We start from the raw sequence: 25,199 nt of genomic DNA, 5'->3' as shown, positions 1-25,199 counted from the left end.
TGGGATCCTAAGACAAAGAAACCCAATCACAGGCTTGGGATCCTGAGACAAAGAAACCCAATCACAGGCATGGGATCCTGAGACAAAGAGACCCAATGACAGGCTTGGGATCCTGAGACAAAGAGACCCAAACACAGGCTTGGGAACCTGTGGCAAAGAGACCCAAACACAGGCTTGGGAAACATTGGCAAAGAAACCCACATCACCCGTGGCTGTTATTGCATGGCTATCGGACATGAACCATTGGCAATGTGATTACCAGTTCTTTAAGAATTGACAGTTGCAAAGCCACCATGGACCAATGCAATATTTTTTTAGGAATCTGAGGCGAAAGAGAACCAAACATCAGCATGGAAACCTAAGGCGAGAGAGACCCAAAGGCAGATGTGGGAACCTGTGGCGAGAGACCCAAACTAAGGATGGGGAAACTGACGCAAGAGAGACCCAAATGAAGGTGTGGGAACCTGAGTTTAGAGAGACCCAAACGAAGGCTTGGGAAACTAAGGCGTAAGAGACCCAAACATCGACTCGGGAACCTGAGGCGTGAGTTTCCCAAACGCAGGCTTGGGATCCTGAGACAAAGAGACCCAAACACGGGCTTGGGATCCTAAGACAAAGAAACCCAATCACAGGCTTGGGATCCTGAGACAAAGAGACCCAAACACAGGCTTGGGATCCTAAGACAAAGAAACCCAATCACAGGCTTGGGATCCTGAGACAAAGAGACCCAAACACAGGCTTGGGATCCTAAGACAAAGAAACCCAATCACAGGCTTGGGATCCTGAGACAAAGAGACCCAAACTCAGGCTTGGGAACCTGAGGCAAAGAGACCCAAACACAGGCTTGGGAACCTGAGGCAAAGAAACCCACACAACCCGTGGCTGTTATTGCATGGCTATCGGACATGAACCATTGGCAATGTGGTTACCAGTTCTTTAAGAATTGGCAGTTGCAAAGCCACCATGGACCAATGCAATATTTTTTTTAGGAATCTAAGGCGAAAGAGACCCAAACATCAGCATGGAAACCTGAGGCGAGAACGACCCATAGGCAGATATGGGAATCTTTGGTGAGAGACCCAAACAAAGGATTGGGAAACTGACGCAAGAGAGACCCTTAATGAAGGTGTGGGAACCTGAGTTTAGAGAGACCCAAACGAAGGCTTGGGAAACTAAGGCGTAAGAGACCCAAACATCGACTCGGGAACCTGAGGCGTGAGTTTCCCAAACACAGGCTTGGGATCCTGAGACAAAGAGACCCAAACACAGGCTTGGGATCCTGAGACAAAGAGACCCAAACACAGGCTTGGGATCCTAAGACAAAGAAACCCAATCACAGGCTTGGGATCCTGAGACAAAGAGACCCAAACACAGGCTTGGGAACCTGAGGCAAAGAGACCCAAACACAGGCTTGGGAACCTGAGGCAAAGAAACCCACACCACCCGTGGCTGTTATTGCATGGCTATCGGACATGAGCCATTGGCAATGTGGTTACCAGTTCTTTAAGAATTGGTAGTTGCAAAGCCACCATGGACCAATGCAATATTTTTTTTAGGAATCTAAGGCGAAAGAGACCCAAACATCAGCATGGAAACCTGAGGCGAGAACGACCCATAGGTAGATATGGGAATCTTTGGTGAGAGACCCAAACAAAGGATTAGGAAACTGACGCAAGAGAGACCCTTAATGAAGGTGTGGGAACCTGAGTTTAGAGAGACCCAAACGAAGGCTTGGGAAACTAAGGCGTAAGAGACCCAAACATCGACTCGGGAACCTGAGGCGTGAGTTTCCCAAACGCAGGCTTGGGATCCTGAGACAAAGAGACCCAAACACTGGCTTGGGATCTTAAGACAAAGAAACCCAATCACAGGCTTGGGATCCTGAGACAAAGAGACCCAAACACAGGCTTGGGAACCTGAGGCAAAGAGACCCAAACACAGGCTTGGGAACCTGAGGAAAAGAAACCCACACCACCCGTGGCTGTTATTGCAGGGCTATCGGACATGAACCATTGGCAATGTGGTTACCAGTTCTTTAAGAATTGGCAGTTGCAAAGCTACCATGGACCAATGAAATATTTTTTTTAGGAATCTAAGGTGAAAGAGACCCAAACATCAGCATGGAAACCTGAGGCGAGAACGACCCATAGGCAGATGTGGGAATCTTTGGTGAGAGACCCAAACAAAGGATTGGGAAACTGATGCAAGAGAGACCCTTAATGAAGGTGTGGGAACCTGAGTTTAGAGAGACCCAAACGAAGGCTTGGGAAACTAAGGCGTAAGAGACCCAAACATCGACTCGGGAACCTGAGGCGTGAGTTTCCCAAACGCAGGCTTGGGATCCTGAGACAAAGAGACCCAAACACAGGCTTGGGATCCTAAGACAAAGAAACCCAATCACAGGCTTGGGATCCTGAGACAAAGAGACCCAAACACAGGCTTGGGAACCTGAAGCAAAGAGACCCAAACACAGGCTTGGGAACCTGAGGCAAAGAAACCCACACCACCCGTGGCTGTTATTGCATGGCTATCGGACATGAACCATTGGCAATGTGGTTACCAGTTCTTTAAGAATTGGCAGTTGCAAAGCCACCATGGATCAATGCAATATTTTTTTTAGGAATCTAAGGCGAAAGAGACCCAAACATCAGCATGGAAACCTGAGGCGAGAACGACCCATTGGCAGATGTGGGAATCTTTGGGGAGAGACCCAAACAAAGGATTGGGAAACTGACGCAAGAGAGACCCTTAATGAAGGTGTGGGAACCTGAGTTTAGAGAGACCCAAACGAAGGCTTGGGAAACTAAGGCGTAAGAGACCCAAACATCGACTCGGGAACCTGAGGCGTGAGTTTCCCAAATGCAGGCTTGGGATCCTGAGACAAAGAGACCCAAATACAGGCTTGGGATCCTAAGACAAAGAAACCAAATCACAGGCTTGGGATCCTGAGACAAAGAAACCCAATCACAGGCATGGGATCCTGAGACAAAGAGACCCAATGACAGGCTTGGGATCCTGAGACAAAGAGACCCAAACACAGGCTTGGGAACCTGTGGCAAAGAGACCCAAACACAGGCTTGGGAAACATTGGCAAAGAAACCCACATCACCCGTGGCTGTTATTGCATGGCTATCAGACATGAACCATTGGCAATGTGATTACCAGTTCTTTAAAAATTGACAGTTGCAAAGCCACCATGGACCAATGCAATATTTTTTTAGGATTCTGAGGCGAAAGAGAACCAAACATCAGCATGGAAACCTAAGGCGAGAGAGACCCAAAGGCAGATGTGGGAACCTGTGGCAAGAGACCCAAACTAAGGATGGGGAAACTGACGCAAGAGAGACCCAAATGAAGGTGTGGGAACCTGAGTTTAGAGAGACCCAAACGAAGGCTTGGGAAACTAAGGCGTAAGAGACCCAAACATCGACTCGGGAACCTGAGGCGTGAGTTTCCCAAACGCAGGCTTGGGATCCTGAGACAAAGAGACCCAAACACAGGCTTGGGATCCTAAGACAAAGAAACCCAATCACAGGCTTGGGATCCTGAGACAAAGAGACCCAAACACAGGCTTGGGATCCTAAGACAAAGAAACCCAATCACAGGCTTGGGATCCTGAGACAAAGAGACCCAAACACAGGCTTGGGATCCTAAGACAAAGAAACCCAATCACAGGCTTGGGATCCTGAGACAAAGAGACCCAAACACAGGCTTGGGAACCTGAGGCAAAGAGACCCAAACACAGGCTTGGGAACCTGAGGCAAAGAAACCCTCACAACCCGTGGCTGTTATTGCATGGCTATCGGACATGAACCATTGGCAATGTGGTTACCAGTTCTTTAAGAATTGGCAGTTGCAAAGCCACCATGGACCAATGCAATATTTTTTTTAGGAATCGAAGGCGAAAGAGACCCAAACATCAGCATGGAAACCTGAGGCGAGAACGACCCATAGGCAGATATGGGAATCTTTGGTGAGAGACCCAAACAAAGGATTAGGAAACTGACGCAAGAGAGACCCTTAATGAAGGTGTGGGAACCTGAGTTTAGAGAGACCCAAACGAAGGCTTGGGAAACTAAGGCGTAGGAGACCCAAACATCGACTCGGGAACCTGAGGCGTGAGTTTCCCAAACGCAGGCTTGGGATCCTGAGACAAAGAGACCCAAACACAGGCTTGGGATCCTAAGACAAAGAAACCCAATCACAGGCTTGGGATCCTGAGACAAAGAGACCCAAACACAGGCTTGGGAACCTGAGGCAAAGAGACCCAAACACAGGCTTGGGAACCTGAGGAAAAGAAACCCACACCACCCGTGGCTGTTATTGCAGGGCTATCGGACATGAACCATTGGCAATGTGGTTACCAGTTCTTTAAGAATTGGCAGTTGCAAAGCAACCATGGACCAATGAAATATTTTTTTTAGGAATCTAAGGTGAAAGAGACCCAAACATCAGCATGGAAACCTGAGGCGAGAACGACCCATAGGCAGATGTGGGAATCTTTGGTGAGAGACCCAAACAAAGGATTGGGAAACTGATGCAAGAGAGACCCTTAATGAAGGTGTGGGAACCTGAGTTTAGAGAGACCCAAACGAAGGCTTGGGAAACTAAGGCGTAAGAGACCCAAACATCGACTCGGGAACCTGAGGCGTGAGTTTCCCAAACGCAGGCTTGGGATCCTGAGACAAAGAGACCCAAACACAGGCTTGGGATCCTAAGACAAAGAAACCCAATCACAGGCTTGGGATCCTGAGACAAAGAGACCCAAACACAGGCTTGGGAACCTGAAGCAAAGAGACCCAAACACAGGCTTGGGAACCTGAGGCAAAGAAACCCACACCACCCGTGGCTGTTATTGCATGGCTATCGGACATGAACCATTGGCAATGTGGTTACCAGTTCTTTAAGAATTGGCAGTTGCAAAGCCACCATGGATCAATGCAATATTTTTTTTAGGAATCTAAGGCGAAAGAGACCCAAACATCAGCATGGAAACCTGAGGCGAGAACGACCCATTGGCAGATGTGGGAATCTTTGGGGAGAGACCCAAACAAAGGTTTGGGAAACTGACGCAAGAGAGACCCTTAATGAAGGTGTGGGAACCTGAGTTTAGAGAGACCCAAACGAAGGCTTGGGAAACTAAGGCGTAAGAGACCCAAACATCGACTCGGGAACCTGAGGCGTGAGTTTCCCAAATGCAGGCTTGGGATCCTGAGACAAAGAGACCCAAACACAGGCTTGGGATCCTAAGACAAAGAAACCCAATCACAGGCTTGGGATCCTGAGACAAAGAAACCCAATCACAGGCATGGGATCCTGAGACAAAGAGACCCAATGACAGGCTTGGGATCCTGAGACAAAGAGACCCAAACACAGGCTTGGGAACCTGTGGCAAAGAGACCCAAACACAGGCTTGGGAAACATTGGCAAAGAAACCCACATCACCCGTGGCTGTTATTGCATGGCTATCGGACATGAACCATTGGCAATGTGATTACCAGTTCTTTAAGAATTGACAGTTGCAAAGCCACCATGGACCAATGCAATATTTTTTTAGGAATCTGAGGCGAAAGAGAACCAAACATCAGCATGGAAACCTAAGGCGAGAGAGACCCAAAGGCAGATGTGGGAACCTGTGGCGAGAGACCCAAACTAAGGATGGGGAAACTGACGCAAGAGAGACCCAAATGAAGGTGTGGGAACCTGAGTTTAGAGAGACCCAAACGAAGGCTTGGGAAACTAAGGCGTAAGAGACCCAAACATCGACTCGGGAACCTGAGGCGTGAGTTTCCCAAACGCAGGCTTGGGATCCTGAGACAAAGAGACCCAAACACAGGCTTGGGATCCTAAGACAAAGAAACCCAATCACAGGCTTGGGATCCTGAGACAAAGAGACCCAAACACAGGCTTGGGAACCTGAGGCAAAGAGACCCAAACACAGGCTTGGGAACCTGAGGAAAAGAAACCCACACCACCCGTGGCTGTTATTGCAGGGCTATCGGACATGAACCATTGGCAATGTGGTTACCAGTTCTTTAAGAATTGGCAGTTGCAAAGCTACCATGGACCAATGAAATATTTTTTTTAGGAATCTAAGGTGAAAGAGACCCAAACATCAGCATGGAAACCTGAGGCGAGAACGACCCATAGGCAGATGTGGGAATCTTTGGTGAGAGACCCAAACAAAGGATTGGGAAACTGATGCAAGAGAGACCCTTAATGAAGGTGTGGGAACCTGAGTTTAGAGAGACCCAAACGAAGGCTTGGGAAACTAAGGCGTAAGAGACCCAAACATCGACTCGGGAACCTGAGGCGTGAGTTTCCCAAACGCAGGCTTGGGATCCTGAGACAAAGAGACCCAAACACAGGCTTGGGATCCTAAGACAAAGAAACCCAATCACAGGCTTGGGATCCTGAGACAAAGAGACCCAAACACAGGCTTGGGAACCTGAAGCAAAGAGACCCAAACACAGGCTTGGGAACCTGAGGCAAAGAAACCCACACCACCCGTGGCTGTTATTGCATGGCTATCGGACATGAGCCATTGGCAATGTGATTACCAGTTCTTTAAGAATTGGCAGTTGCAAAGCCACCATGGATCAATGCAATATTTTTTTTAGGAATCTAAGGCGAAAGAGACCCAAACATCAGCATGGAAACCTGAGGCGAGAACGACCCATTGGCAGATGTGGGAATCTTTGGGGAGAGACCCAAACAAAGGTTTGGGAAACTGACGCAAGAGAGACCCTTAATGAAGGTGTGGGAACCTGAGTTTAGAGAGACCCAAACGAAGGCTTGGGAAACTAAGGCGTAAGAGACCCAAACATCGACTCGGGAACCTGAGGCGTGAGTTTCCCAAATGCAGGCTTGGGATCCTGAGACAAAGAGACCCAAACACAGGCTTGGGATCCTAAGACAAAGAAACCCAATCACAGGCTTGGGATCCTGAGACAAAGAAACCCAATCACAGGCATGGGATCCTGAGACAAAGAGACCCAATGACAGGCTTGGGATCCTGAGACAAAGAGACCCAAACACAGGCTTGGGAACCTGTGGCAAAGAGACCCAAACACAGGCTTGGGAAACTAAGGCGTAAGAGACCCAAACATCGACTCGGGAACCTGAGGCGTGAGTTTCCCAAACGCAGGCTTGGGATCCTGAGACAAAGAGACCCAAACACAGGCTTGGGATCCTAAGACAAAGAAACCCAATCACAGGCTTGGGATCCTGAGACAAAGAGACCCAAACACAGGCTTGGGAACCTGAAGCAAAGAGACCCAAACACAGGCTTGGGAACCTGAGGCAAAGAAACCCACACCACCCGTGGCTGTTATTGCATGGCTATCGGACATGAACCATTGGCAATGTGGTTACCAGTTCTTTAAGAATTGGCAGTTGCAAAGCCACCATGGATTAATGCAATATTTTTTTTAGGAATCTAAGGCGAAAGAGACCCAAACATCAGCATGGAAACCTGAGGCGAGAACGACCCATTGGCAGATGTGGGAATCTTTGGGGAGAGACCCAAACAAAGGATTGGGAAACTGACGCAAGAGAGACCCTTAATGAAGGTGTGGGAACCTGAGTTTAGAGAGACCCAAACGAAGGCTTGGGAAACTAAGGCGTAAGAGACCCAAACATCGACTCGGAAACCTGAGGCGTGAGTTTCCCAAACGCAGGCTTGGGATCCTGAGACAAAGAGACCCAAACACAGGCTTGGGATCCTAAGACAAAGAAACCCAATCACAGGCTTGGGATCCTGAGACAAAGAGACCCAAACACAGGCTTGGGAACCTGAGGCAAAGAGACCGAAACACAGGCTTGGGAACCTGAGGAAAAGAAACCCACACCACCCGTGGCAGTTATTGCAGGGCTATCGGACATGAACCATTGGCAATGTGGTTACCAGTTCTTTAAGAATTGGCAGTTGCAAAGCTACCATGGACCAATGAAATATTTTTTTTAGGAATCTAAGGTGAAAGAGACCCAAACATCAGCATGGAAACCTGAGGCGAGAACGACCCATAGGCAGATGTGGGAATCTTTGGTGAGAGACCCAAACAAAGGATTGGGAAACTGATGCAAGAGAGACCCTTAATGAAGGTATGGGAACCTGAGTTTAGAGAGACCCAAACGAAGGCTTGGGAAACTAAGGCGTAAGAGACCCAAACATCGACTCGGGAACCTGAGGCGTGAGTTTCCCAAACGCAGGCTTGGGATCCTGAGACAAAGAGACCCAAACACAGGCTTGGGATCCTAAGACAAAGAAACCCAATCACAGGCTTGGGATCCTGAGACAAAGAGACCCAAACACAGGCTTGGGAACCTGAAGCAAAGAGACCCAAACACAGGCTTGGGAACCTGAGGCAAAGAAACCCACACCACCCGTGGCTGTTATTGCATGGCTATCGGACATGAACCATTGGCAATGTGGTTACCAGTTCTTTAAGAATTGGCAGTTGCAAAGCCACCATGGATCAATGCAATATTTTTTTTAGGAATCTAAGGCGAAAGAGACCCAAACATCAGCATGGAAACCTGAGGCGAGAACGACCCATTGGCAGATGTGGGAATCTTTGGGGAGAGACCCAAACAAAGGTTTGGGAAACTGACGCAAGAGAGACCCTTAATGAAGGTGTGGGAACCTGAGTTTAGAGAGACCCAAACGAAGGCTTGGGAAACTAAGGCGTAAGAGACCCAAACATCGACTCGGGAACCTGAGGCGTGAGTTTCCCAAATGCAGGCTTGGGATCCTGAGACAAAGAGACCCAAACACAGGCTTGGGATCCTAAGACAAAGAAACCCAATCACAGGCTTGGGATCCTGAGACAAAGAGACCCAAACACAGGCTTGGGAACCTGAAGCAAAGAGACCCAAACACAGGCTTGGGAACCTGAGGCAAAGAAACCCACACCACCCGTGGCTGTTATTGCATGGCTATCGGACATGAACCATTGGCAATGTGGTTACCAGTTCTTTAAGAATTGGCAGTTGCAAAGCCACCATGGATCAATGCAATATTTTTTTTAGGAATCTAAGGCGAAAGAGACCCAAACATCAGCATGGAAACCTGAGGCGAGAACGACCCATTGGCAGATGTGGGAATCTTTGGGGAGAGACCCAAACAAAGGTTTGGGAAACTGACGCAAGAGAGACCCTTAATGAAGGTGTGGGAACCTGAGTTTAGAGAGACCCAAACGAAGGCTTGGGAAACTAAGGCGTAAGAGACCCAAACATCGACTCGGGAACCTGAGGCGTGAGTTTCCCAAATGCAGGCTTGGGATCCTGAGACAAAGAGACCCAATGACAGGCTTGGGATCCTGAGACAAAGAGACCCAATCACAGGCTTGGGATCCTGAGACAAAGAAACCCAATCACAGGCATGGGATCCTGAGACAAAGAGACCCAATGACAGGCTTGGGATCCTGAGACAAAGAGACCCAAACACAGGCTTGGGAACCTGTGGCAAAGAGACCCAAACACAGGCTTGGGAAACATTGGCAAAGAAACCCACATCACCCGTGGCTGTTATTGCATGGCTATCGGACATGAACCATTGGCAATGTGATTACCAGTTCTTTAAGAATTGACAGTTGCAAAGCCACCATGGACCAATGCAATATTTTTTTAGGAATCTGAGGCGAAAGAGAACCAAACATCAGCATGGAAACCTGAGGCGAGAGAGACCCAAAGGCAGATGTGGGAACCTGTGGCGAGAGACCCAAACTAAGGATGGGGAAACTGACGCAAGAGAGACCCAAATGAAGGTGTGGGAACCTGAGTTTAGAGAGACCCAAACGAAGGCTTGGGAAACTAAGGCGTAAGAGACCCAAACATCGACTCGGGAACCTGAGGCGTGAGTTTCCCAAACGCAGGCTTGGGATCCTGAGACAAAGAGACCCAAACACAGGCTTGGGATCCTAAGACAAAGAAACCCAATCACAGGCTTGGGATCCTGAGACAAAGAGACCCAAACACAGGCTTGGGATCCTAAGACAAAGAAACCCAATCACAGGCTTGGGATCCTGAGACAAAGAGACCCAAACACAGGCTTGGGATCCTAAGACAAAGAAACCCAATCACAGGCTTGGGATCCTGAGACAAAGAGACCCAAACTCAGGCTTGGGAACCTGAGGCAAAGAGACCCAAACACAGGCTTGGGAACCTGAGGCAAAGAAACCCACACAACCCGTGGCTGTTATTGCATGGCTATCGGACATGAACCATTGGCAATGTGGTTACCAGTTCTTTAAGAATTGGCAGTTGCAAAGCCACCATGGACCAATGCAATATTTTTTTTAGGAATCTAAGGCGAAAGAGACCCAAACATCAGCATGGAAACCTGAGGCGAGAACGACCCATAGGCAGATATGGGAATCTTTGGTGAGAGACCCAAACAAAGGATTGGGAAACTGACGCAAGAGAGACCCTTAATGAAGGTGTGGGAACCTGAGTTTAGAGAGACCCAAACGAAGGCTTGGGAAACTAAGGCGTAAGAGACCCAAACATCGACTCGGGAACCTGAGGCGTGAGTTTCCCAAACGCAGGCTTGGGATCCTGAGACAAAGAGACCCAAACACAGGCTTGGGATCCTAAGACAAAGAAACCCAATCACAGGCTTGGGATCCTGAGACAAAGAGACCCAAACACAGGCTTGGGATCCTAAGACAAAGAAACCCAATCACAGGCTTGGGATCCTGAGACAAAGAGACCCAAACACAGGCTTGGGATCCTAAGACAAAGAAACCCAATCACAGGCTTGGGATCCTGAGACAAAGAGACCCAAACTCAGGCTTGGGAACCTGAGGCAAAGAGACCCAAACACAGGCTTGGGAACCTGAGGCAAAGAAACCCACACAACCCGTGGCTGTTATTGCATGGCTATCGGACATGAACCATTGGCAATGTGGTTACCAGTTCTTTAAGAATTGGCAGTTGCAAAGCCACCATGGACCAATGCAATATTTTTTTTAGGAATCTAAGGCGAAAGAGACCCAAACATCAGCATGGAAACCTGAGGCGAGAACGACCCATAGGCAGATATGGGAATCTTTGGTGAGAGACCCAAACAAAGGATTGGGAAACTGACGCAAGAGAGACCCTTAATGAAGGTGTGGGAACCTGAGTTTAGAGAGACCCAAACGAAGGCTTGGGAAACTAAGGCGTAAGAGACCCAAACATCGACTCGGGAACCTGAGGCGTGAGTTTCCCAAACACAGCCTTGGGATCCTGAGACAAAGAGACCAGAACACAGGCTTGGGATCCTGAGACAAAGAGACCCAAACACAGGCTTGGGATCCTAAGACAAAGAAACCCAATCACAGGCTTGGGATCCTGAGACAAAGAGACCCAAACACAGGCTTGGGAACCTGAGGCAAAGAGACCCAAACACAGGCTTGGGAACCTGAGGCAAAGAAACCCACACCACCCGTGGCTGTTATTGCATGGCTATCGGACATGAGCCATTGGCAATGTGGTTACCAGTTCTTTAAGAATTGGTAGTTGCAAAGCCACCATGGACCAATGCAATATTTTTTTTAGGAATCTAAGGCGAAAGAGACCCAAACATCAGCATGGAAACCTGAGGCGAGAACGACCCATAGGTAGATATGGGAATCTTTGGTGAGAGACCCAAACAAAGGATTAGGAAACTGACGCAAGAGAGACCCTTAATGAAGGTGTGGGAACCTGAGTTTAGAGAGACCCAAACGAAGGCTTGGGAAACTAAGGCGTAAGAGACCCAAACATCGACTCGGGAACCTGAGGCGTGAGTTTCCCAAACGCAGGCTTGGGATCCTGAGACAAAGAGACCCAAACACAGGCTTGGGATCCTAAGACAAAGAAACCCAATCACAGGCTTGGGATCCTGAGACAAAGAGACCCAAACACAGGCTTGGGAACCTGAGGCAAAGAGACCCAAACACAGGCTTGGGAACCTGAGGAAAAGAAACCCACACCACCCGTGGCTGTTATTGCAGGGCTATCGGACATGAACCATTGGCAATGTGGTTACCAGTTCTTTAAGAATTGACAGTTGCAAAGCTACCATGGACCAATGAAATATTTTTTTTAGGAATCTAAGGTGAAAGAGACCCAAACATCAGCATGGAAACCTGAGGCGAGAACGACCCATAGGCAGATATGGGAATCTTTGGTGAGAGACCCAAACAAAGGATTGGGAAACTGACGCAAGAGAGACCCTTAATGAAGGTGTGGGAACCTGAGTTTAGAGAGACCCAAACGAAGGCTTGGGAAACTAAGGCGTAAGAGACCTAAACATCGACTCGGGAACCTGAGGCGTGAGTTTCCCAAACGCAGGCTTGGGATCCTGAGACAAAGAGACCCAAATACAGGCTTGGGATCCTAAGACAAAGAAACCCAATCACAGGCTTGGGATCCTGAGACAAAGAGACCCAAACACAGGCTTGGGAACCTGAAGCAAAGAGACCCAAACACAGGCTTGGGAACCTTAGGCAAAGAAACCCACACCACCCGTGGCTGTTATTGCATGGCTATCGGACATGAACCATTGGCAATGTGGTTACCAGTTCTTTAAGAATTGGCAGTTGCAAAGCCACCATGGACCAATGCAATATTTTTTTTAGGAATCTAAGGCGAAAGAGACCCAAACATCAGCATGGAAACCTGAGGCGAGAACGACCCATAGGCAGATATGGGAATCTTTGGGGAGAGACCCAAACAAAGGATTGGGAAACTGACGCAAGAGAGACCCTTAATGAAGGTGTGGGAACCTGAGTTTAGAGAGACCCAAACGAAGGCTTGGGAAACTAAGGCGTAAGAGACCCAAACATCGACTCGGGAACCTGAGGCGTGAGTTTCCCAAACGCAGGCTTGGGATCCTGAGACAAAGAGACCCAAACAAAGGCTTGGGATCCTAAGACAAAGAAACCCAATCACAGGCTTGGGATCCTGAGACAAAGAGACCCAAACACAGGCTTGGGAACCTGAGGCAAAGAGACCCAAACACAGGATTGGGAACCTGAGGAAAAGAAACCCACACCACCCGTGGCTGTTATTGCAGGGCTATCGGACATGAACCATTGGCAATGTGGTTACCAGTTCTTTAAGAATTGGCAGTTGCAAAGCTACCATGGACCAATGAAATATTTTTTTTTAGGAATCTAAGGTGAAAGAGACCCAAACATCAGCATGGAAACCTGAGGCGAGAATGACCCATAGGCAGATGTGGGAATCTTTGGTGAGAGACCCAAACAAAGGATTGGGAAACTGACGCAAGAGAGACCCTTAATGAAGGTGTGGGAACCTGAGTTTAGAGAGACCCAAACGAAGGCTTGGGAAACTAAGGCGTAAGAGACCCAAACATCGACTCGGGAACCTGAGGCGTGAGTTTCCCAAACGCAGGCTTGGGATCCTGAGACAAAGAGTCCCAAACACAGGCTTGGGATCCTAAGACAAAGAAACCCAATCACAGGCTTGGGATCCTGAGACAAAGAAACCCAATCACAGGCATGGGATACTGAGACAAAGAGACCCAAACACAGGCTTGGGATCCTGAGACAAAGAAACCCAATCACAGGCATGGGATCCTGAGACAAAGAGACCCAATGACAGGCTTGGGATCCTGTGGCAAAGAGACCCAAACACAGGCTTGTGAACCATTGGCAAAGAAACCCACATCACCCGTGGCTGTTATTGCATGGCTATCGGACATGAACCATTGGCAATGTGGTTACCAGTTCTTTAAGAATTGGCAGTTGCAAAGCCACCATGGACCAATGCAATATTTTTTTAGGAATCTGAGGCGAAAGAGAACCAAACATCAGCATGGAAACCTAAGGCGAGAGAGACCCAAAGGCAGATATGGGAACCTGTGGCGAGAGACCCAAACTAAGGATGGGGAAACTGACGCAAGAGAGACCCAATTGAAGGTGTGGGAACCTGAGTTTAGAGAGACCCAAACGAAGGCTTGGGAAACTAAGGCGTAAGAGACCCAAACATCGACTCGGGAACCTGAGGCGTGAGTTTCCCAAACGCAGGCTTGGGATCCTGAGACAAAGAGACCCAAACACAGGCTTGGGATCCTAAGACAAAGAAACCCAATCACAGGCTTGGGATCCTGAGACAAAGAGACCCAAACACAGGCTTGGGATCCTAAGACAAAGAAACCCAATCACAGGCTTGGGATCCTGAGACAAAGAGACCCAAACACAGGCTTTGGATCCTGAGACAAAGAGACCCAAACACAGGCTTGGGATCCTAAGACAAAGAAACCCAATCACAGGCTTGGGATCCTGAGACAAAGAGACCCAAACACAGGCTTGGGAACCTGAGGCAAAGAGACCCAAACACAGGCTTGGGAACCTGAGGCAAAGAAACCCACACCACCCGTGGCTGTTATTGCATGGCTATCGGACATGAACCATTGGCAATGTGGTTACCAGTTCTTTAAGAATTGGCAGTTGCAAAGCCACCATGGATCAATGCAATATTTTTTTTAGGAATCTAAGGCGAAAGAGACCCAAACATCAGCATGGAAACCTGAGGCGAGAACGACCCATTGGCAGATGTGGGAATCTTTGGGGAGAGACCCAAACAAAGGATTGGGAAACTGACGCAAGAGAGACCCTTAATGAAGGTGTGGGAACCTGAGTTTAGAGAGACCCAAACGAAGGCTTGGGAAACTAAGGCGTAAGAGACCCAAACATCGACTCGGGAACCTGAGGCGTGAGTTTCCCAAACGCAGGCTTGGGATCCTGAGACAAAGAGACCCAAACACAGGCTTGGGATCCTAAGACAAAGAAACCCAATCACAGGCTTGGGATCCTGAGACAAAGAGACCCAAACACAGGCTTGGGAACCTGAGGCAAAGAGACCCAAACACAGGCTTGGGAACCTGAGGAAAAGAAACCCACACCACCCGTGGCTGTTATTGCAGGGCTATCGGACATGAACCATTGGCAATGTGGTTACCAGTTCTTTAAGAATTGGCAGTTGCAAAGCTACCATGGACCAATGAAATATTTTTTTTAGGAATCTAAGGTGAAAGAGACCCAAACATCAGCATGGAAACCTGAGGCGAGAACGACCCATAGGCAGATGTGGGAATCTTTGGTGAGAGACCCAAACAAAGGATTGGGAAACTGATGCAAGAGAGACCCTTAATGAAGGTGTGGGAACCTGAGTTTAGAGAGACCCAAACGAAGGCTTGGGAAACTAAGGCGTAAGAGACCCAAACATCGACTCGGGAACCTGAGGCGTGAGTTTCCCAAACGCAGGCTTGGGATCCTGAGACAAAGAGACCCAAACACAAGCTTGGGATCCTAAGACAAAGAAACCCAATCACAGGCTTGGGATCCTGAGACAAAGAGACCCAAACACAGGCTTGGGAACCTGAAGCAAAGAGACCCAAACACAGGCTTGGGAACCTGAGGCAAAGAAACCCACACCACCCGTGGCTGTTATTGCATGGCTATCGGACATGAACCATTGGCAATGTGGTTACCAGTTCTTTTAGAATTGGCAGTTGCAAAGCCACCATGGATCAATGCAATATTTTTTTTAGGAATCTAAGGCGAAAGAGACCCAAACATCAGCATGGAAACCTGAGGCGAGAACGACCCATTGGCAGATGTGGGAATCTTTGGGGAGAGACCCAAACAAAGGATTGGGAAACTGACGCAAGAGAGACCCTTAATGAAGGTGTGGGAACCTGAGTTTAGAGAGACCCAAACGAAGGCTTGGGAAACTAAGGCGTAAGAGACCAAAACATCGACTCGGGAACCTGAGGCGTGAGTTTCCCAAATGCAGGCTTGGGATCCTGAGACAAAGAGACCCAAATACAGGCTTGGGATCCTAAGACAAAGAAACCCAATCACAGGCTTGGGATCCTGAGACAAAGAAACCCAATCACAGACATGGGATCCTGAGACAAAGAGACCCAATGACAGGCTTGGGATCCTGAGACAAAGAGACCCAAACACAGGCTTGGGAACCTGTGGCAAAGAGACCCAAACACAGGCTTGGGAAACATTGGCAAAGAAACCCACATCACCCGTGGCTGTTATTGCATGGCTATCGGACATGAACCATTGGCAATGTGATTACCAGTTATTTAAAAATTGACAGTTGCAAAGCCACCATGGACCAATGCAATATTTTTTTAGGAATCTGAGGCGAAAGAGAACCAAACATCAGCATGGAAACCTAAGGCGAGAGAGACCCAAAGGCAGATGTGGGAACCTGTGGCGAGAGACCCAAACTAAGGATGGGGAAACTGACGCAAGAGAGACCCAAATGAAGGTGTGGGAACCTGAGTTTAGAGAGACCCAAACGAAGGCTTGGGAAACTAAGGCGTAAGAGACCCAAACATCGACTCGGGAACCTGAGGCGTGAGTTTCCCAAACGCAGGCTTGGGATCCTGAGACAAAGAGACTCAAACACAGGCTTGGGATCCTAAGACAAAGAAACCCAATCACAGGCTTGGGATCCTGAGACAAAGAGACCCAAACACAGGCTTGGGATCCAAAGACAAAGAAACCCAATCACAGGCTTGGGATCCTGAGACAAAGAGACCCAAACACAGGCTTGGGATCCTAAGACAAAGAAACCCAATCACAGGCTTGGGATCCTGAGACAAAGAGACCCAAACTCAGGCTTGGGAACCTGAGGCAAAGAGACCCAAACACAGGCTTGGGAACCTGAGGCAAAGAAACCCACACAACCCGTGGCTGTTATTGCATGGCTATCGGACATGAACCATTGGCAATGTGGTTACCAGTTCTTTAAGAATTGGCAGTTGCAAAGCCACCATGGACCAATGCAATATTTTTTTTAGGAATCTAAGGCGAAAGAGACCCAAACATCAGCATGGAAACCTGAGGCGAGAACGACCCATAGGCAGATATGGGAATCTTTGGTGAGAGACCCAAACAAAGGATTGGGAAACTGACGCAAGAGAGACCCTTAATGAAGGTGTGGGAACCTGAGTTTAGAGAGACCCAAACGAAGGCTTGGGAAACTAAGGCGTAAGAGACCCAAACATCGACTCGGGAACCTGAGGCGTGAGTTTCCCAAACACAGGCTTGGGATCCTGAGACAAAGAGACCCAAACACAGGCTTGGGATCCTAAGACAAAGAAACCCAATCACAGGCTTGGGATCCTGAGACAAAGAGACCCAAACACAGGCTTGGGAACCTGAGGCAAAGAGACCCAAACACAGGCTTGGGAACCTGAGGCAAAGAAACCCACACCACCCGTGGCTGTTATTGCATGGCTATCGGACATGAACCATTGGCAATGTGGTTACCAGTTCTTTAAGAATTGGCAGTTGCAAAGCCACCATGGATCAATGCAATATTTTTTTTAGGAATCTAAGGCGAAAGAGACCCAAACATCAGCATGGAAACCTGAGGCGAGAACGACCCATTGGCAGATGTGGGAATCTTTGGGGAGAGACCCAAACAAAGGATTGGGAAACTGACGCAAGAGAGACCCTTAATGAAGGTGTGGGAACCTGAGTTTAGAGAGACCCAAACGAAGGCTTGGGAAACTAAGGCGTAAGAGACCCAAACATCGACTCGGGAACCTGAGGCGTGAGTTTCCCAAACGCAGGCTTGGGATCCTGAGACAAAGAGACCCAAACACAGGCTTGGGATCCTAAGACAAAGAAACCCAATCACAGGCTTGGGATCCTGAGACAAAGAGACCCAAACACAGGCTTGGGAACCTGAGGCAAAGAGACCCAAACACAGGCTTGGGAACCTGAGGAAAAGAAACCCACACCACCCGTGGCTGTTATTGCAGGGCTATCGGACATGAACCATTGGCAATGTGGTTACCAGTTCTTTAAGAATTGGCAGTTGCAAAGCTACCATGGACCAATGAAATATTTTTTTTAGGAATCTAAGGTGAAAGAGACCCAAATATCAGCATGGAAACCTGAGGCGAGAACGACCCATAGGCAGATGTGGGAATCTTTGGTGAGAGACCCAAACAAAGGATTGGGAAACTGATGCAAGAGAGACCCTTAATGAAGGTGTGGGAACCTGAGTTTAGAGAGACCCAAACGAAGGCTTGGGAAACTAAGGCGTAAGAGACCCAAACATCGACTCGGGAACCTGAGGCGTGAGTTTCCCAAACGCAGGCTTGGGATCCTGAGACAAAGAGACCCAAACACAGGCTTGGGATCCTAAGACAAAGAAACCCAATCACAGGCTTGGGATCCTGAGACAAAGAGACCCAAACACAGGCTTGGGAACCTGAAGCAAAGAGACCCAAACACAGGCTTGGGAACCTGAGGCAAAGAAACCCACACCACCCGTGGCTGTTATTGCATGGCTATCGGACATGAACCATTGGCAATGTGGTTACCAGTTCTTTTAGAATTGGCAGTTGCAAAGCCACCATGGATCAATGCAATATTTTTTTTAGGAATCTAAGGCGAAAGAGACCCAAACATCAGCATGGAAACCTGAGGCGAGAACGACCCATTGGCAGATGTGGGAATCTTTGGGGAGAGACCCAAACAAAGGATTGGGAAACTGACGCAAGAGAGACCCTTAATGAAGGTGTGGGAGCCTGAGTTTAGAGAGACCCAAACGAAGGCTTGGGAAACTAAGGCGTAAGAGACCCAAACATCGACTCGGGAACCTGAGGCGTGAGTTTCCCAAATGCAGGCTTGGGATCCTGAGACAAAGAGACCCAAATACAGGCTTGGGATCCTAAGACAAAGAAACCCAATCACAGGCTTGGGATCCTGAGACAAAGAAACCCAATCACAGGCATGGGATCCTGAGACAAAGAGACCCAATGACAGGCTTGGGATCCTGAGACAAAGAGACCCAAACACAGGCTTGGGAACCTGTGGCAAAGAGACCCAAACACAGGCTTGGGAAACATTGGCAAAGAAACCCTCATCACCCGTGGCTGTTATTGCATGGCTATCGGACATGAACCATTGGCAATGTGATTACCAGTTCTTTAAAAATTGACAGTTGCAAAGCCACCATGGACCAATGCAATATTTTTTTAGGAATCTGAGGCGAAAGAGAACCAAACATCAGCATGGAAACCTAAGGCGAGAGAGACCCAAAGGCAGATGTGGGAACCTGTGGCGAGAGACCCAAACTAAGGATGGGGAAACTGACGCAAGAGAGACCCAAATGAAGGTGTGGGAACCTGAGTTTAGAGAGACCCAAACGAAGGCTTGGGAAACTAAGGCGTAAGAGACCCAAACATCGACTCGGGAACCTGAGGCGTGAGTTTCCCAAACGCAGGCTTGGGATCCTGAGACAAAGAGACCCAAATACAGGCTTGGGATCCTAAGACAAAGAAACCCAATCACAGGCTTGGGATCCTGAGACAAAGAGACCCAAACACAGGCTTGGGAACCTGAAGCAAAGAGACCCAAACACAGGCTTGGGAACCTTAGGCAAAGAAACCCACACCACCCGTGGCTGTTATTGCATGGCTATCGGACATGAACCATTGGCAATGTGGTTACCAGTTCTTTAAGAATTGGCAGTTGCAAAGCCACCATGGACCAATGCAATATTTTTTTTAGGAATCTAAGGCGAAAGAGACCCAAACATCAGCATGGAAACCTGAGGCGAGAACGACCCATAGGCAGATGTGGGAATCTTTGGGGAGAGACCCAAACAAAGGATTGGGAAACTGACGCAAGAGAGACCCTTAATGAAGGTGTGGGAACCTGAGTTTAGAGAGACCCAAACGAAGGCTTGGGAAACTAAGGCGTAAGAGACCCAAACATCGACTCGGGAACCTGAGGCGTGAGTTTCCAAAACGCAGGCTTGGGATCCTGAGACAAAGAGACCCAAACACAGGCTTGGGATCCTAAGACAAAGAAACCCAATCACAGGCTTGGGATCCTGAGACAAAGAGACCCAAACACAGGCTTGGGATCCTAAGACAAAGAAACCCAATCACAGGCTTGGGATCCTGAGACAAAGAGACCCAAACACAGGCTTTGGATCCTGAGACAAAGAGACCCAAACACAGGCTTGGGATCCTAAGACAAAGAAACCCAATCACAGGCTTGGGATCCTGAGACAAAGAGACCCAAACACAGGCTTGGGAACCTGAGGCAAAGAGACCCAAACACAGGCTTGGGAACCTGAGGCAAAGAAACCGACACCACCCGTGGCTGTTATTGCATGGCTATCGGACATGAACCATTGGCAATGTGGTTACCAGTTCTTTAAGAATTGGCAGTTGCAAAGCCACCATGGATCAATGCAATATTTTTTTTAGGAATCTAAGGCGAAAGAGACCCAAACATCAGCATGGAAACCTGAGGCGAGAACGACCCATTGGCAGATGTGGGAATCTTTGGGGAGAGACCCAAACAAAGGATTGGGAAACTGACGCAAGAGAGACCCTTAATGAAGGTGTGGGAACCTGAGTTTAGAGAGACCCAAACGAAGGCTTGGGAAACTAAGGCGTAAGAGACCCAAACATCGACTCGGGAACCTGAGGCGTGAGTTTCCCAAACGCAGGCTTGGGATCCTGAGACAAAGAGACCCAAACACAGGCTTGGGATCCTAAGACAAAGAAACCCAATCACAGGCTTGGGATCCTGAGACAAAGAGACCCAAACACAGGCTTGGGAACCTGAAGCAAAGAGACCCAAACACAGGCTTGGGAACCTGAGGCAAAGAAACCCACACCACCCGTGTCTGTTATTGCATGGCTATCGGACATGAACCATTGGCAATGTGGTTACAGTTCTTTAAGAATTGGCAGTTGCAAAGCCACCATGGACCAATGCAATATATTTTTTAGGAATCTAAGGCGAAAGAGACCCAAACATCAGCATGGAAACCTGAGGCGAGAACGACCCATAGGCAGATGTGGGAATCTTTGGGGAGAGACCCAAACAAAGGATTGGGAAACTGACGCAAGAGAGACCCTTAATGAAGGTGTGGGAACCTGAGTTTAGAGAGACCCAAACGAAGGCTTGGGAAACTAAGGCGTAAGAGACCCAAACATCGACTCGGGAACCTGAGGCGTGAGTTTCCCAAACGCAGGCTTGGGATCATGAGACAAAGAGTCCCAAACACAGGCTTGGGATCCTAAGACAAAGAAACCCAATCACAGGCTTGGGATCCTGAGACAAAGAAACCCAATCACAGGCATGGGATACTGAGACAAAGAGACCCAAACACAGGCTTGGGATCCTGAGACAAAGAAACCCAATCACAGGCATGGGATCCTGAGACAAAGAGACCCAATGACAGGCTTGGGATCCTGAGACAAAGAGACCCAAACACAGGCTTGGGAACCTGTGGCAAAGAGACCCAAACACAGGCTTGGGAACCATTGGCAAAGAAACCCACATCACCCGTGGCTGTTATTGCATGGCTATCGGACATGAACCATTGGCAATGTGGTTACCAGTTCTTTAAGAATTGGCAGTTGCAAAGCCACCATGGACCAATGCAATATTTTTTTAGGAATCTGAGGCGAAAGAGAACCAAACATCAGCATGGAAACCTGAGGCAAGAGAGACCCAAAGGCAGATGTGGGAACCTGTGGCGAGAGACCCAAACTAAGGATGGGGAAACTGACGCAAGAGAGACCCAAATGAAGGTGTGGGAACCTGAGTTTAGAGAGACCCAAACGAAGGCTTGGGAAAATAAGGCGTAAGAGACCCTAACATCGACTCGGGAACCTGAGGCGTGAGTTTCCCAAACGCAGGCTTGGGATCCTGAGACAAAGAGACCCAAACACAGGCTTGGGATCCTAAGACAAAGAAACCCAATCACAGGCTTGGGATCCTGAGACAAAGAGACCCAAACACAGGCTTTGGATCCTGAGACAAAGAGACCCAAACACAGGCTTGGGATCCTAAGACAAAGAAACCCAATCACAGGCTTGGGATCCTGAGACAAAGAGACCCAAACACAGGCTTGGGAACCTGAGGCAAAGAGACCCAAACACAGGCTTGGGAACCTGAGGCAAAGAAACCCACACCACCCGTGGCTGTTATTGCATGGCTATCGGACATGAACCATTGGCAATGTGGTTACCAGTTCTTTAAGAATTGGCAGTTGCAAAGCCACCATGGATCAATGCAATATTTTTTTTAGGAATCTAAGGCGAAAGAGACCCAAACATCAGCATGGAAACCTGAGGCGAGAACGACCCATTGGCAGATGTGGGAATCTTTGGGGAGAGACCCAAACAAAGGATTGGGAAACTGACGCAAGAGAGACCCTTAATGAAGGTGTGGGAACCTGAGTTTAGAGAGACCCAAACGAAGGCTTGGGAAACTAAGGCGTAAGAGACCCAAACATCGACTCGGGAACCTGAGGCGTGAGTTTCCCAAACGCAGGCTTGGGATCCTGAGACAAAGAGACCCAAACACAGGCTTGGGATCCTAAGACAAAGAAACCCAATCACAGGCTTGGGATCCTGAGACAAAGAGACCCAAACACAGGCTTGGGAACCTGAAGCAAAGAGACCCAAACACAGGCTTGGGAACCTGAGGCAAAGAAACCCACACCACCCGTGGCTGTTATTGCATGGCTATCGGACATGAACCATTGGCAATGTGGTTACCAGTTCTTTAAGAATTGGCAGTTGCAAAGCCACCATGGATCAATGCAATATTTTTTTTAGGAATCTAAGGCGAAAGAGACCCAAACATCAGCATGGAAACCTGAGGCGAGAACGACCCATTGGCAGATGTGGGAATCTTTGGGGAGAGACCCAAACAAAGGTTTGGGAAACTGACGCAAGAGAGACCCTTAATGAAGGTGTGGGAACCTGAGTTTAGAGAGACCCAAACGAAGGCTTGGGAAACTAAGGCGTAAGAGACCCAAACATCGACTCGGGAACCTGAGGCGTGAGTTTCCCAAATGCAGGCTTGGGATCCTGAGACAAAGAGACCCAAACACAGGCTTGGGATCCTAAGACAAAGAAACCCAATCACAGGCTTGGGATCCTGAGACAAAGAAACCCAATCACAGGCTTGGGATCCTGAGACAAAGAGACCCAAACACAGGCTTGGGAACCTGAGGCAAAGAGACCCAAACACAGGCTTGGGAACCTGAGGCAAAGAAACCCACACCACCCGTGGCTGTTATTGCATGGCTATCGGACATGAACCATTGGCAATGTGGTTACCAGTTCTTTAAGAATTGGCAGTTGCAAAGCCACCATGGATCAATGCAATATTTTTTTTAGGAATCTAAGGCGAAAGAGACCCAAACATCAGCATGGAAACCTGAGGCGAGAACGACCCATTGGCAGATGTGGGAATCTTTGGGGAGAGACCCAAACAAAGGATTGGGAAACTGACGCAAGAGAGACCCTTAATGAAGGTGTGGGAACCTGAGTTTAGAGAGACCCAAACAAAGGCTTGGGAAACTAAGGCGTAAGAGACCCAAACATCGACTCGGGAACCTGAGGCGTGAGTTTCCCAAACGCAGGCTTGGGATCCTGAGACAAAGAGACCCAAACACAGGCTTGGGATCCTAAGACAAAGAAACCCAATCACAGGCTTGGGATCCTGAGACAAAGAGACCCAAACACAGGCTTGGGAACCTGAAGCAAAGAGACCCAAACACAGGCTTGGGAACCTGAGGCAAAGAAACCCACACCACCCGTGGCTGTTATTGCATGGCTATCGGACATGAACCATTGGCAATGTGGTTACCAGTTCTTTAAGAATTGGCAGTTGCAAAGCCACCATGGATCAATGCAATATTTTTTTTAGGAATCTAAGGCGAAAGAGACCCAAACATCAGCATGGAAACCTGAGGCGAGAACGACCCATTGGCAGATGTGGGAATCTTTGGGGAGAGACCCAAACAAAGGATTGGGAAACTGACGCAAGAGAGACCCTTAATGAAGGTGTGGGAACCTGAGTTTAGAGAGACCCAAACGAAGGCTTGGGAAACTAAGGCGTAAGAGACCCAAACATCGACTCGGGAACCTGAGGCGTGAGTTTCCCAAATGCAGGCTTGGGATCCTGAGACAAAGAGACCGAAATACAGGCTTGGGATCCTAAGACAAAGAAACCCAATCACAGGCTTGGGATCCTGAGACAAAGAAACCCAATCACAGGCATGGGATCCTGAGACAAAGAGACCCAATGACAGGCTTGGGATCCTGAGACAAAGAGACCCAAACACAGGCTTGGGAACCTGTGGCAAAGAGACCCAAACACAGGCTTGGGAAACATTGGCAAAGAAACCCACATCACCCGTGGCTGTTATTGCATGGCTATCGGACATGAACCATTGGCAATGTGATTACCAGTTCTTTAAAAATTGACAGTTGCAAAGCCACCATGGACCAATGCAATATTTTTTTAGGAATCTGAGGCGAAAGAGAACCAAACATCAGCATGGAAACCTAAGGCGAGAGAGACCCAAAGGCAGATGTGGGAACCTGTGGCGAGAGACCCAAACTAAGGATGGGGAAACTGACGCAAGAGAGACCCAAATGAAGGTGTGGGAACCTGAGTTTAGAGAGACCCAAACGAAGGCTTGGGAAACTAAGGCGTAAGAGACCCAAACATCGACTCGGGAACCTGAGGCGTGAGTTTCCCAAACGCAGGCTTGGGATCCTGAGACAAAGAGACCCAAACACAGGCTTGGGATCCTAAGACAAAGAAACCCAATCACAGGCTTGGGATCCTGAGACAAAGAGACCCAAACACAGGCTTGGGATCCTAAGACAAAGAAACCCAATCACAGGCTTGGGATCCTGAGACAAAGAGACCCAAACACAGGCTTGGGATCCTAAGACAAAGAAACCCAATCACAGGCTTGGGATCCTGAGACAAAGAGACCCAAACTCAGGCTTGGGAACCTGAGGCAAAGAGACCCAAACACAGGCTTGGGAACCTGAGGCAAAGAAACCCACACAACCCGTGGCTGTTATTGCATGGCTATCGGACATGAACCATTGGCAATGTGGTTACCAGTTCTTTAAGAATTGGCAGTTGCAAAGCCACCATGGACCAATGCAATATTTTTTTTAGGAATCTAAGGCGAAAGAGACCCAAACATCAGCATGGAAACCTGAGGCGAGAACGACCCATAGGCAGATATGGGAATCTTTGGTGAGAGACCCAAACAAAGGATTGGGAAACTGACGCAAGAGAGACCCTTAATGAAGGTGTGGGAACCTGAGTTTAGAGAGACCCAAACGAAGGCTTGGGAAACTAAGGCGTAAGAGACCCAAACAT

The sequence above is a fragment of the Crinia signifera genome, chromosome 2 (genome assembly GCF_055691185.1).
Source record: "Crinia signifera chromosome 2, ASM5569118v1, whole genome shotgun sequence".
Taxonomy (NCBI): Eukaryota; Metazoa; Chordata; class Amphibia; order Anura; family Myobatrachidae; genus Crinia; species Crinia signifera.
The sequence above is the reverse complement of the archived record's forward strand: the minus strand, read 5'-3'. Positions refer to the sequence as shown.